The sequence below is a fragment of the Rana temporaria genome, chromosome 6, assembly GCF_905171775.1.
Source record: "Rana temporaria chromosome 6, aRanTem1.1, whole genome shotgun sequence".
NCBI lineage: Eukaryota > Metazoa > Chordata > Amphibia > Anura > Ranidae > Rana > Rana temporaria.
In genome coordinates this window covers 37664857-37678066 of record NC_053494.1, presented here as the reverse complement: position 1 = coordinate 37678066, position 13210 = coordinate 37664857, and the positions used below count along the sequence as shown (strand labels likewise).

Here is a 13210-nt window from a genome sequence, read left to right as displayed (position 1 = left end):
CCGGCGCCATTTTTAAATTGAAAAAAAGATCCGACAGTGTAACACATTGTAACACTGTCGGATCTAGCCCTATCTATGCGTAACTGATTCTATGAATCAGGCGCATAGATAGGACCAGTGTAAGTCAGAGATACGATGGTGTATCTGTAGATACACCGTCGTATCTCTTTGTGAATCTGGCCCATAGTATATAAAATACACTGGGCCAGATTCAGAAAGAGATACGACGGCGTATCTCCTGATACGCCGTCGTATCTCTGAGTCCGGCCGTCGTATCTATGCGCCTGATTCATAGAATCAGGTTCCGCATAGATCTCCCTAAGATCCGACAGGTGTAAGTGACTTACACCGTCGGATCTTAGGCTGCAATCTCACGCTGGCCACTAGGTGGTGTTTCCATTTGTTTACGCAAGGAATATGCAAATGAGGAGTTACGCCGATTCAGAAACGAACGACCGCCCGGCGCTTTTTTTTTACGTCGTTTGCGTTCAGCTTTTTCCGGCGTATAGTTACCCCTGGGTCTATGAGGCGCAGCCAATGTTAAGTATGGCCGTCGTTCCCGCGCCAAGTTTTGAATTTTTTACGTTGTTTGCGTAAGTCGTTCGCGAATACGGCTGGACGTAATTTACGCTCACGTCGAAAGCAATGACGTTCTTGCGACGTCATTTAGAGCAATGCACACTGGGAGATTTTACGGACGGCGCATGCGCTGTTCTTGTAAAACATAAAAACCGCGGGGTCAAGGGAAGTTTAAATAAAACACGCCCCCTACATCCCCATTTGAATTACGCCGCAACACATACGCTACGCCGCTCTAACTAAGGGCGCAAGTTCTTTGTGAATAAAGAACTCGCGCCCAAAGTTAGAGCGGCGTAACGTATCAGAGATACGTTGCGCGGGCCGGACAGATACGCCAATGTATCTGAATCCGGCCCACTTTTTATTTATCAAAAAGTGTTTCCCAGCGCTAAACCTTTCATCTGATTTCTAAATTGCTGCATTTGTAAATTCAAAAATCCAATATAAAGGAATATAAGTGGGATACTGACCAATAACTTTCATGCAATGCAATGGTTTCTTTTACTAGTATGGTGGTGGAACACCAACTTAATTATATCTCTTTCTTTGTAGTTTTGACTTTCCTGTGTCCTTGCCCCACCCACATTGAATTGTAATTACTGGTTAACCTGAACTACAAAATAAAGCTTCTATGTGCACAGAACAATTAACTGTCCCTGATTTGGAACAAAGGGCCAGATCCACAACGAGCGGCCGTAAATTAACTTTTCCTATTTAAGTTACACCACCGCAAAATCTCTACCTAAGTGCCCGATCCACAAAGCACTTACCTAGAAATTTTCAGCGGTGTAACTTAAATCCGTCCGGCGCAAGGCGGGCCCAATCTAATGGGGCCAGTCCCATTTAAATTAGGCATGCTCCCGACGTGATTTTCCCGACATGCTTTGCGCAAAGTTACGTTGCGCTCGAGTTTTGTGAATCGCGCCGGGTAAAAAAAGTTGCGTCGGGAAAAAAAAGAGATGCGGCGAAAAAAAAAAAAAAATTGGCAGCGTCGCGGGAAAGAAGGGTATACTTTTACAAGGTGTACTAACTTTACACTTTGTAAAAGGTACCCTATCTTTGCGTTTGCAAACTAACAATTTACGGAGACTTCACGAAGGGAAACCGATTCGTGGATCTCCGTAAGTGCTAATTTGCATACCCGAAGCGGAATTTCGACGAGAAATGCCCCCAGCGGCGGCCGCGGTACTGCATCCTAAGATCCGACAGTGCAAAACAATTACACCTGTCGGATCTTAGGAATATCTATGCGTAACTGATTCTATGAATCAGTCGCGTAGATAGAAACAGGGATACGACGGCGTATCAGTAGATACGCTGGCGTATCCCTTTTGTGGATCTGGCCCAGTGTCCCTCTTTCCTCATTTGTCCCCCATTTTGGTCTGATCTATATAGCTGTATATAAAATGCACCTTTTATCTTTCAAAAAGTGTTTCCCAGTGCTAAACCTTTCATCCAATTTCTAAATTGCTGCATTTGGAAATTGTAAAGCCAATATAAAGAATAGTAGTAGTAAAAAAATAAAAATAAAGCAGGTTTATTTTTGGATAAAATTCTTTAATGGGGCGTGGCAAGGGGTGTGTCCTATGCCTACATACTTTTGCTAATAGGTGTCCCTCATTCCCATCCCAAAAAGTTGGGAGGTGTGGTTCCAGTCAATGTAACCATTAACGTATCATTTTTTTTTGTATGACTAAATATGAAATAAGTGACCACAGAGAATGTGTGATACTGTTAATAGATTAAATAAAATAATAATTATTATTATTAATAGGATGAGACAGAGTTAGTTTTTGTCCATACCATATCCGTGGAGTCGCATTGATCAATGCAAGGAAATATAGAGAACACTTGATTATTTCTGTGCTCTGTTCACACCATACAGGTAAAATGACTCTCAATAAATAACAGCAGTAGAACAGCACCATCTAGTGGTCCGACTCATGTACTGGGTTATGGAGCACACCAATTTCACATTTTACAGTAAATCCAAAGCAGCTTTTCTCACCCCTTTGAATACACAGGAAATCTTGAAATATTTTTTTATGTCTTGGAAAGCTCTTGCTAAATTATTACATCCCAAGTTTACAGCACATTTTTGCAATCAGTAAGTTGTAAATATAATAATACCTAAAAGAATAAATAATGTAGTGCATCTAGTATATTTATTTGACACCCAGAGCAGTTTTTTTAACATTCCTGGGTCTATAAGAAAAAGAATGGCAATAACAATCATGAAATGGTACAAATAATTACAATGGCCAGAAAAGAACCACCAACAGGGAAAATTGTAGCGTTCCTTACATTGGTGGTCAGTAAAGAAGTGTCTTCAAATCAGGGCCGATCCGCCCTATAGGCTCACTATGCAAGCTGCTTAGGGCCCCGCAAAGCTGTGGAGGGGCCCCCAAATTGCATGAATCCATGTATTGTTGCTGCCGCCCACTATTCAGATGGCCGGCCCCCTGGTGAGCGCCGGCCATCTGAATAACGGCAGCTGGTTGGCTTTGGAAGTGCCTATCAGAGCCAGCGGGCTGTAATCGGCTTCCAAATAGTTATCCAGGGGACGCACGGGGGGGGGGGGGGGGATTCCCTGGCTTACACTGACAGGCGTCTCAGCCAATCAGGTTTACCAGTTCTGGTTACCAGTAACCTGATTGGCTGAAGCGTCATCGAGGGCAGGAGAAGACATCGAGGGACGGTGGAAGCAGGATGGTTGACCCCAGAAAGGTAAGTTCCGGGCGGGGGCGGCATTTTACAGGGCACAGTGGCAGCATTTAACAGGGCACAGTGGCGCTAATTTATGGGCACAGTGGCGCTAATTTATGGGCACAGTGGCGCTTATTTATGGGCACAGTGGCGCTTATTAATGGGCACAGTGGCGCTTATTTATGGGCACAGTGGTGACAATTGATGGCACAGTGGCTGCATTTGGCATGTTACAGTGGTGACAATTGATTAGCACAGTGGCAACAATTGATGGCATGGCATGGCACAGTGGTGACAATTGATGGGCACAGTGGTGATAAATGATGGCACAGTGGCTGCGTTTGATGGCATGGCACAGTGGCTGAATTTGATGGCACAGTGGCAACAATTGATGGCATGGCACAGTGGTGACAATTGATGGGCACAGTGGCTGCGTTTGATGGGCACAGTGAGGCTGCAATTTTTTTGTTTTTTTCGTTTGTTTGTGCCCCCCCCCCCCCCCCAAAAAAAAAAATTGAGCACCAGCCGCCACTGCCTTCAGTCTATAGTCCATATAAAAAGATTATAGCAATGTGATAAGTTGTGTAACCATAAAATGTCCATCCACAAATGGCAGCCTCCACAAGGGGATTAGAAGCTAAATCCAGCAGGAGCTCCAGAGTATAAAAGAGAAGAGAGGAGCCTCTAAGTGTAGCAATATGGTTACATTTAATGAAGGTACAACATTTAGCAACTCACATGGTTGATGATTAAAAGAGGCACATTTAAGGCGCCTCTCTTCTCTTTTATACTCAGTTGTGACATGACGCTGCTCTTATATCAAGACATTGCTTGTATATCAAGGCAAAATTTATTAAAAAATGTTGCTTGTCTTGCAAAACGTAAAGTATAGATTGTTAAAGTGGATGTAAACCCCCTCTCATCCTTTCTAAACTACTGCCATAGTGCTGATCTATAAGGATATAGATGCCTCCTGCATGTATCCTTACCTGTCAAATGTCTCCCCTCTGTCTGTTATAAGAACTGAAAAACTGCAGATTCTGTGGGTGAATCTGTGGTCTGGAGCTTGGTGGGTGGAGTCATATCAGTAGTCTTCCCGCCCACCTCTACACTCCCCTTGTCAACATGCATTTTTTCCTGTGTATTCCTTACACTGAATTCTGCTATGATCACTAACATCCAGTCAAAATCCAGAAAAGTAACCACATGACTTCAGAAAAGGAGTGGGGGTGGGAATTAAACAATGATGCACGTCTCAGGCTAGTGCATGAGATATGTAAATAACCTGTCACTCACAGCAAGGGGGAAGAACGGACACAAGTTTTCTCCTGTTTGTCCATTTATCTCACTGAAAAAAGAAAAGAGGATTGCTCAGAGCTTGATTAACTCTTTGTGGCAAGACTGGGCACAGATGATAGGAAATCTTTTACTCTACATTGTGACATCATAAAAAAAAGATTTTTGGGTTTACATCCACTTTAAGGGTACAGTTTAGGAACAATTAACTTTTCTAGATGTTTCCTAAAACAAAACAAATCTTAATATTTTCTTTTTGTTGTTCGGGTCCACTTTAGGTAGACATAATAATTACACTTCAACAATTAGTCTTTATTGCACTAATTAAACTTCACTGCCAAAGAAAAAACCTGTGATTGGTTGCTGGAGGTTACATATTTGCACCATGAAGTGTTCAAATGAAAGAACTGTGATAAATGTGAATCACACTCTATGACAAGTCATTATTGTCATCATTGTTTTAGCAGAGTGAATTGTATGTTTGTCTCGGCATGCAAGAACATGATCCAAATAAGAGGCAGACTATTGTCTTCAAATAAAATGAGCTTTTACTACATAGAATAAAAAAGAAACAGTGCAATGCGTACCGCCCGAGTTAACTCGTTTTTGTCCTGGATTGTGAGGTTAACCACAAACTCAGGAATACATCTGCTCATGTCTATAAAGAGCACAAAGGCAGCTGGCAGCCGAGAAAACAGACTTTTCATATTGCAGTGTAATGTCTATCACTGCTACTGTTACCATATTTTCTTTACAGTGTAGTAAAAGAACAATTTATTTCTGGACTAAAATCAAGAGGAGACGCTGTTAAACATGTTTTTCTTGGCCCTTCCTCACAGGCTAGTGGTTCCATCCTAATGGGCAGCTCCTCCCAAAACGGATATTTCTGTTGGGAATTCCAGGGATGAGCCGCGCCAACTCTGGAATCCTCTGTTCTGCCCAACTGCAACACCCATCACAAAGTCAAATGATGGAATATTGCCCCATCAGTGGATTCTCCATGATTTATATAGCGCTCACTCTGGCAGGAGCCAACAGTTTAAAGCGGGGGTTCACCCAAAAAACAAGTATATAACATTACATTCAGTATACCTCAAACATCGCTTCTCTGCCTTTTGGCTAAGATCAAGTGTAGTATCTGTTCTTATCAGTTGCCAATAGGTGGTGCTAAGCTGACTGTCCCCGGTACCCTGTGAGAGGGGGAAAGGGATGGCAGTCGGCGGACGCTAAGCCTGTTGGCGTGGAGGTGAAAGCCTTCTGATCGGGACAGAGAGGCATGAGGTCGAAGCCAAGAGGCCGGGTCCCTGGCCTTTGGCCTGGATTTGGTGGTATCTGCCCCAGTCAGTTGTTCTGGAGGGAACCCTTGCTCCTCTTTTTACCGGGAGGAGTGGGTAGTACTTCCAGATTGTGATTAGGTGGGAGAGATAGGGGTTTTGGGTAGTGCCTGCTTAGGTGGGCACTCCCCAGCCTCTTCTCCTACCTTCCTGGCTGGGAAGGGTGCTGCCGGTCCGGACCGGGGGCTAAGGACCGTTGAAAAGCCTGTGGAGATAGTGCCCCTGGAGTGGCAGTCCAGGGGTGCCATACATTGCACTGAGTGTGTGAGGGGCACTCAACGTGTGGCACCTTTTGGTCACTTATCTCCACAATACACCTTTTTGACACCTGCCGCTAGGGCCCGGCCTTTTGGCTAGGACCAGTGGAATTTTTGTTTCCTGGCCGGAGGGCCGGCCAATGTATTGCACATTGGTCACTTTCCTCACTCTCCCATATTCCTTCTCCCCACTTTCCTTTTTTATTTTACCCTGTGTTTGTTTTGTTTTGTCACTTTTTTTGTTTGGTGCTGAGCACTTTATGTGTGGCGAGTAGGGTGCTGGTCCTCGGGCCTGCCTCTGAAAGTCTTGGGAGTTGGTGGACCCGGCCTTCTGGCTAAGTTCGCCGGCTCTCATGGGGTCTCCCTTCGGGGGAGCCTCACCGAGGAGGGTTCTGTTCCGGCAGTCCCTCCGAGGATGTTGGGTCCTTGTGGCTTCGGCTGCTTGGACCAAGATGGGTCCATATGGCTATGGCTGTATGGACCACTGTAACTCTTTTCCCTGTCAGGAGCCTAACGCCCTGGGGGATCAGAGACATGTCCTCTTTTGAGGACCATTGACGATGGCACCCGTCGCAGTTTTTTGTGTTTCACTTTTTATGTGTGTGCACATTTTTTCCTGCACCGGGTGGAGTTTTTGGGTTGTGTTTTGCACGCCACAGGCTTTTCAATAGAAAAAATAAATAAAAAATACCTCAAACATGTACAGTATGCCGTTTTTTTTTTTGGGGTGTACATACGGTATTATCTGTATTTTCCTCCTGGCTTCCGGGTACTCACTCCCGCGGGACTGGGCGTTCCTGTGCAGTGCCGCAATGTCATCTGGGACTTAGCCCATATGATTGACGTGCCTGAGAAAAACTCCCCCGGCGGATAAGGCGCATCATGACTTTCCGAAAATAGCCGAACTGCGAGTCGGCTCTATACGGCGCCTGTGCAGTCAGCGCTACACGGCTCCTAGTCAGTGCGCAGGCGCCGTATAGAGCCGACTCGCAGTTCGGCTATTTTCGGAAAGTCATGACGCGCCTTATCCGCTGGTGGGAGTTTTTCTCAGGCAAGTCAGACATATGGGCGAAGTCCCAGATGACATTGCGGCACAGCACAGGAACGCCCAGTCCCGCGGGAATAAGTACCCGGAAGCCGGGAGGAAAATACCGATAATAACGTCTGTACACCCCCCCAAAAAAAAACGGCATACTGTACATGTTTGAGGTATACTGAATCTAATGTTATATACTTGTTTTTTGGGTGAACCCCCGCTTTAAGGTATTTTCCCATAGGTATACCTGCAACCAGGCACACATAGTCACTCCTTTGGCTCAATGAACAGTCTAGGGCAGTGATGGCAAACCTATGGCACACGTGCCACAGCCGGCACGCAGAGCCCTCTCTGTGGGCACGGGCAGGGCCGCCATCTTTTCTCTTGTCCGTAACAGAAGTGCCCGACTGCCCATTAAAAATATGCTGGTGCTCGGTCTATCGACTCAGCTCAGGCTTTACCAGCAGCACACGCACGGCCTCTTGCAGTCCTGCCCCCTCCTGCCCGCCCTCTAGGCATCTCTCCCGCCCTCGATGCATCTCGCCTGTTGGCTTCCCCGAGATGCCCAGGTCCCGTGCAAGGAGGCAATTGGCCAAGCAGGTGTCAGTCATGGGAGCTGGGCTGATGCGTGCGTCTGCTGCTTCAGCCAATCTGCAGCTCTGCGTTGGCTCAGTGGGTGGGCTGGGTAGGTCCCTTTCAAGGAGGCAATTGGCCAGTGCAGGTGTCAGTCATGGGAGCAGAAGTTTCCCAAAGTTCTGGCTGTGGCCCAGTAAGGCTGCTTGGAATGTGGGGGAAAAGCTGACTGGTTGCCCATAGCAACTTAATACAAGCCTCTGCTCTCCAGTAGAGGAAGGAGCTGATGAAAGGGCTCCTGGTTGGCTGCAGCCAGGGACCAATGAGGAGCCAGGACAAGTGCACCATGGGACATGTAGTCCCAGAAGACTATGGCTCTATTTTAATTAAAGAAAACTACAGCCCCGGCATGCCCTGCAAAAAGAGGAGGGACAGCCTGGAGCCCGGGGGAAAAAAAGGCTGAGTGAGAGGAATGTGGAGACAAGAGTGAGAGGAGGCGGAGGTGGTTCTAAAAAATGAGAGAGCCCAAGCCACAACAGCTTCTGGAGTTGAACCAGCCAGAGAGGAGTGAGAGGATGATGCTGAGAGGTGCTGAGAGGACACAATCGAGAGTGAGGAGGGCAATCACAGGCACCAACAAAAGGAGAAGCTGCTGCCAGGCACACCGACACTGGACACCGAAGCTGGGTGAGTGCTGAACTGACTGCACACCCTCTTGGTGTGGCCGATCATCACCAGTGTTTTGGCGCGTTTAAATAAATATGTTTTTGTGTTGCAGTTTGGGTACTCAGGCTCAAAAAGGTTCGCCATCACTGGGGGTATTCTTTAATGATGCTTTATTTCAGAACTTTGATAGGAGTAGGGTAACTGTGGGATTCTCCACTAGCTGTAGCAGCAACTTGAGGACACTAATCGTTCTCCTATTACTGTGAGCAGATAGTGGACTGAGCAATACCAGGACAACAGGCACAATATCTCATTTGAGCAACTCTAACTTTAGCAGCACACAGTCTCAGGAATCTCTCACTCTAGTCTGCACTCACTAATGGCCTTGGATAATTGGATGCCTCGTTCCAATATCTTCCAGACACCACTCCAGTGATACCAGATCCGATCCCAAGACAGCAAGACGAAAGTCCCCTCCGACAACTTTTTGGGCAGAATAGGTCCTCCAGCTAGCCTAGCTGGCACCTTGATGAACAACAAACACATGGCAAGCCTTTCAGGCTGGGATCTCCTCCTCTAGGACAAGAATCTTTCTTCTTTTCATCTCAGAGTATTTATGCTCCTTCCCAGCCACCATCTGGGCACCTCTACCCAGGGAGTGGGCATGGCTGCATAAGTATCCAGTAACTGCTAGGTTGCAAAAACTGTTCAGCCAATCATTTTAAAACCACGCTCAGTCAAATTTTTTAAGTGAACTTTTATCAAACCGGGTGCAGGGCCGGTGCAAGGATTTCTGCCTACACAAGCGAAGCTCCATTTTGGCGCCCCCCCCCCCCCCCAACGGCCACCCACCTCCCTTGCAAAAATGTTTCTTTCAATAATTACCCCCCTTCACATATCCCCCCACACAGTATTGCCCCCCCTTCACATATCCCCCCACACAGTATTGCCCCCTTTCACATATCCCCCCACACAGTATTGCCCCCCCTTCACATATCCCCCCACACAGTAATGCCCCCCTTCACATATCCCCCCACACAGACAGTAATGCCCCCCTTCACATATCCCCCCACACAGTATTGCCCCCCCTTCACATATCCCCCACACAGTATTGCCCCCTTTCACATATCCCCCCACACAGTATTGCCCCCCCTTCACATATCCCCCCACACAGTAATGCCCCCCTTCACATATCCCCCCACACAGTATTGCCCCCCTTCACATATCCCCCCACAGTATTGCCCCCCCTTCACATATCCCCCCACAGTATTGCCCCCCCTTCACATATCCCCCCACACAGTATTGCCCCCCTTTCACATATCCCCCCATCACATACCCCCCACACAGTATTTCCCCATCACACATCCCCCCCCCCCCACACACACACAGCACTGCCCCCCACACACAGCACTGTCCCCCCACAGCGCTAATCCCCCCCCCCCACACACAGCACTGCCCCCCACACACAGCACTGTCCCCCCACAGCGTGTGTGTAGTAAATGTACTTACCTGCTCCTCGCCTCGGTGACTTGGTTCCCTACTTGCAGCAGAAGAAGCAACATGTGACGTTCTCCCTCTCTCTGAGTGCCCTGCAGTGCAATCTGGGAGTTGTAGTCACTGCAGAGCACAGGCACCAGAGGGCCAAGTGAAGTCTGTGTGCCTGTGCTCTGTTGGAGAACTACAACTCCCGCCATGCTCTGGGGCTGCCGTCGCCTTCTTTAGGGGAAAGGCTAGGAGGACGGCGCCGCAGCGGTGGAGCCTGCTATTGGATGCAGGCAGCCTGAGCCGTGCCCACCACCACTATGAATGGTAAAGTCTTGTCCCTCGTCCGCCGCCGCGGACCGGACTCTGCGGCTGTGTGCAGCGCGCCCGCCGCTTGCGAGTCCCACACAACATACACCTCTGCTCCGGACAATAAAAAAAAAAAAAAGTAATCTTTCCGCCCCATCCCAGGCTGCGGACCTGCCCGCCCCAAGCGGCCGCTTGGTCCGCCTGGTGGTTGCGCCGGCCCTGACCGGGTGGTACTTGCAGGGCCACCTATGGCTTAACTTTCAGTTGAATTGGTAGGTTCACATCAGGAGAGACACATTTCTAGTTTAATTTGCAGGTACTGTGTTTCAGGAGTGCTGACACTGGTATCAGTATGAATGAGGGTACCCTGTGCTGCTCTCTTGCTTCTGGATATACCCTCAGACAGCCTAGCAGCCACATGTTCCTGGGATAGGCCCAATCTCTGGCCTAGCAGCCCGGGCAGTACAACACACGTCCACCCAGACAGCTGTACAGGTGGCACAGAACCCAGTTTACCTGACCTCATCCAAATATATAGGCTCTCCCAACAGGCCAACGGATTCAAGAAAACCCCTGCCCATTGGCTGAGATACCCCATATACACATAACCTGACCTTGGGTTGCCCTTCTCTTATCTAGTACCACCAATTACCCACCCACCTAGTGGTAGAAGAGGAAAGTGCAACCAGGCCAAACTTAGAGAGAAATAAATGGATCTCTAACAATCAACCAGGAGAACTACTCCTGGCAAGTAAATTTGTGTCTAAACTTCAGGGTACTACAATAACTTGTTAACGAACAATTTTTGTTTTCAAAAGGCGGCATTTCTAGCATGGTGGCTTAAGGCTAATCCCAAGAGAGCAGCACAGGGTACCCTCATTCATACTGATACCAGTGTCAGCACTCCTGAAACACAGTACCTGCAAATTAAACTAGAAATGTGTCTCTCCTGATGTGAACCTACCAATTCAACTGAAAGTTAAGCCATAGGTGGCCCTGCAAGTACCACCCGGTCAGGGCCGGCGCAACCACCAGGCGGACCAAGCGGCCGCTTGGGGCGGGCAGGTCCGCAGCCTGGGATGGGGCGGAAAGATTACTTTTTTTTTTTTTTATTGTCCGGAGCAGAGGTGTATGTTGTGTGGGACTCGCAAGCGGCGGGCGCGCTGCACACAGCCGCAGAGTCCGGTCCGCGGCGGCGGACGAGGGACAAGACTTTACCATTCATAGTGGTGGTGGGCACGGCTCAGGCTGCCTGCATCCAATAGCAGGCTCCACCGCTGCGGCGCCGTCCTCCTAGCCTTTCCCCTAAAGAAGGCGACGGCAGCCCCAGAGCATGGCGGGAGTTGTAGTTCTCCAACAGAGCACAGGCACACAGACTTCACTTGGCCCTCTGGTGCCTGTGCTCTGCAGTGACTACAACTCCCAGATTGCACTGCAGGGCACTCAGAGAGAGGGAGAATGTCACATGTTGCTTCTTCTGCTGCAAGTAGGGAACCAAGTCACCGAGGCGAGGAGCAGGTAAGTACATTTACTACACACACGCTGTGGGGGGACAGTGCTGTGTGTGTGGGGCAGTGCTGTGTGTGGGGGGGGGGATTAGCGCTGTGGGGGGACAGTGCTGTGTGTGGGGGGCAGTGCTGTGTGTGTGTGGGGGGGGGGGATGTGTGATGGGGAAATACTGTGTGGGGGGTATGTGATGGGGGGATATGTGAAAGGGGGGCAATACTGTGTGGGGGGATATGTGAAGGGGGGGCAATACTGTGGGGGGATATGTGAAGGGGGGGCAATACTGTGGGGGGATATGTGAAGGGGGGCAATACTGTGTGGGGGGATATGTGAAGGGGGGCATTACTGTGTGGGGGGATATGTGAAGGGGGGGCAATACTGTGTGGGGGGATATGTGAAAGGGGGCAATACTGTGTGGGGGGATATGTGAAGGGGGGGCAATACTGTGTGGGGGGATATGTGAAGGGGGGCATTACTGTCTGTGTGGGGGGATATGTGAAGGGGGGCATTACTGTGTGGGGGGATATGTGAAGGGGGGGCAATACTGTGTGGGGGGATATGTGAAAGGGGGCAATACTGTGTGGGGGGATATGTGAAGGGGGGGCAATACTGTGTGGGGGGATATGTGAAGGGGGGTAATTATTGAAAGAAACATTTTTGCAAGGGAGGTGGGTGGCCGTTGGGGGGGGGGGGGCGCCAAAATGGAGCTTCGCTTGTGTAGGCAGAAATCCTTGCACCGGCCCTGGGCTTGGCCACGCTCGGCTTTGCCCGCCGACGGACACCTGCAAAGCCGCAGACGGACCCCACGCAAGGAAGCCACAGACGGACACCCACAAGGCTGGAGGGACCCTGCGCAAGGCCGCAGACGGACGCCGGACAAGGCCGCCGATGGACGCAGGGCAAAAATGTAAGTTTTCTTTTTTTTCTTTTTTACCTTTCTAAGCTTGGGGTGCGCGTTATACGCCGGCGCGCTGTATACCCCGATAAATACGGTACATTAAAAACAGAGAATTTTCTTTGCACACATTTGCAAATATATGCAGTGCCCATGTCAAGGCTCCTCTGTAAACTGCAGTATGTGCTCCTACTTATGAGACTAACGCCTCGTACACACGATCGTGATTTCCAACAAGAAAACCGGGTTTTTTTTTTAGCAGGAAAACGGCTGAAATTTGTCATGCATACACACGGTCACACTAATCTTGGCTGAAAATCCAAACGTCAAGAACGCGGTGACGTACAACACGTACGATGAGCCGAGATCAGTGAAGTTCAATAGGCAGTTCGGCTCTTCTGCTTGATTCTGAGCATGCATGGTTTTTTTTTGCGTGTTGTAATTGCATACAGACGAACGCAATTCGCGATAGGAATTTTTCCTGTCACGAAAATTGAGATCCTGCTCTCAATCTTTTCTTGGCAGGAAAACTGACAGAAAAAGTGTGATGGAGCATACGCACGGTCGGTTT

The 13210-nt window shown here is 48.8% G+C and overlaps 1 pseudogene; it reads left to right on the top strand.

Moving 5' to 3' along the window:
• The first annotated feature begins 5680 nt into the window (after positions 1 to 5680).
• On the top strand, positions 5681 to 5811 carry LOC120944514 (annotated as a pseudogene).
• The last annotated feature ends 7399 nt before the right edge of the window (positions 5812 to 13210 follow it).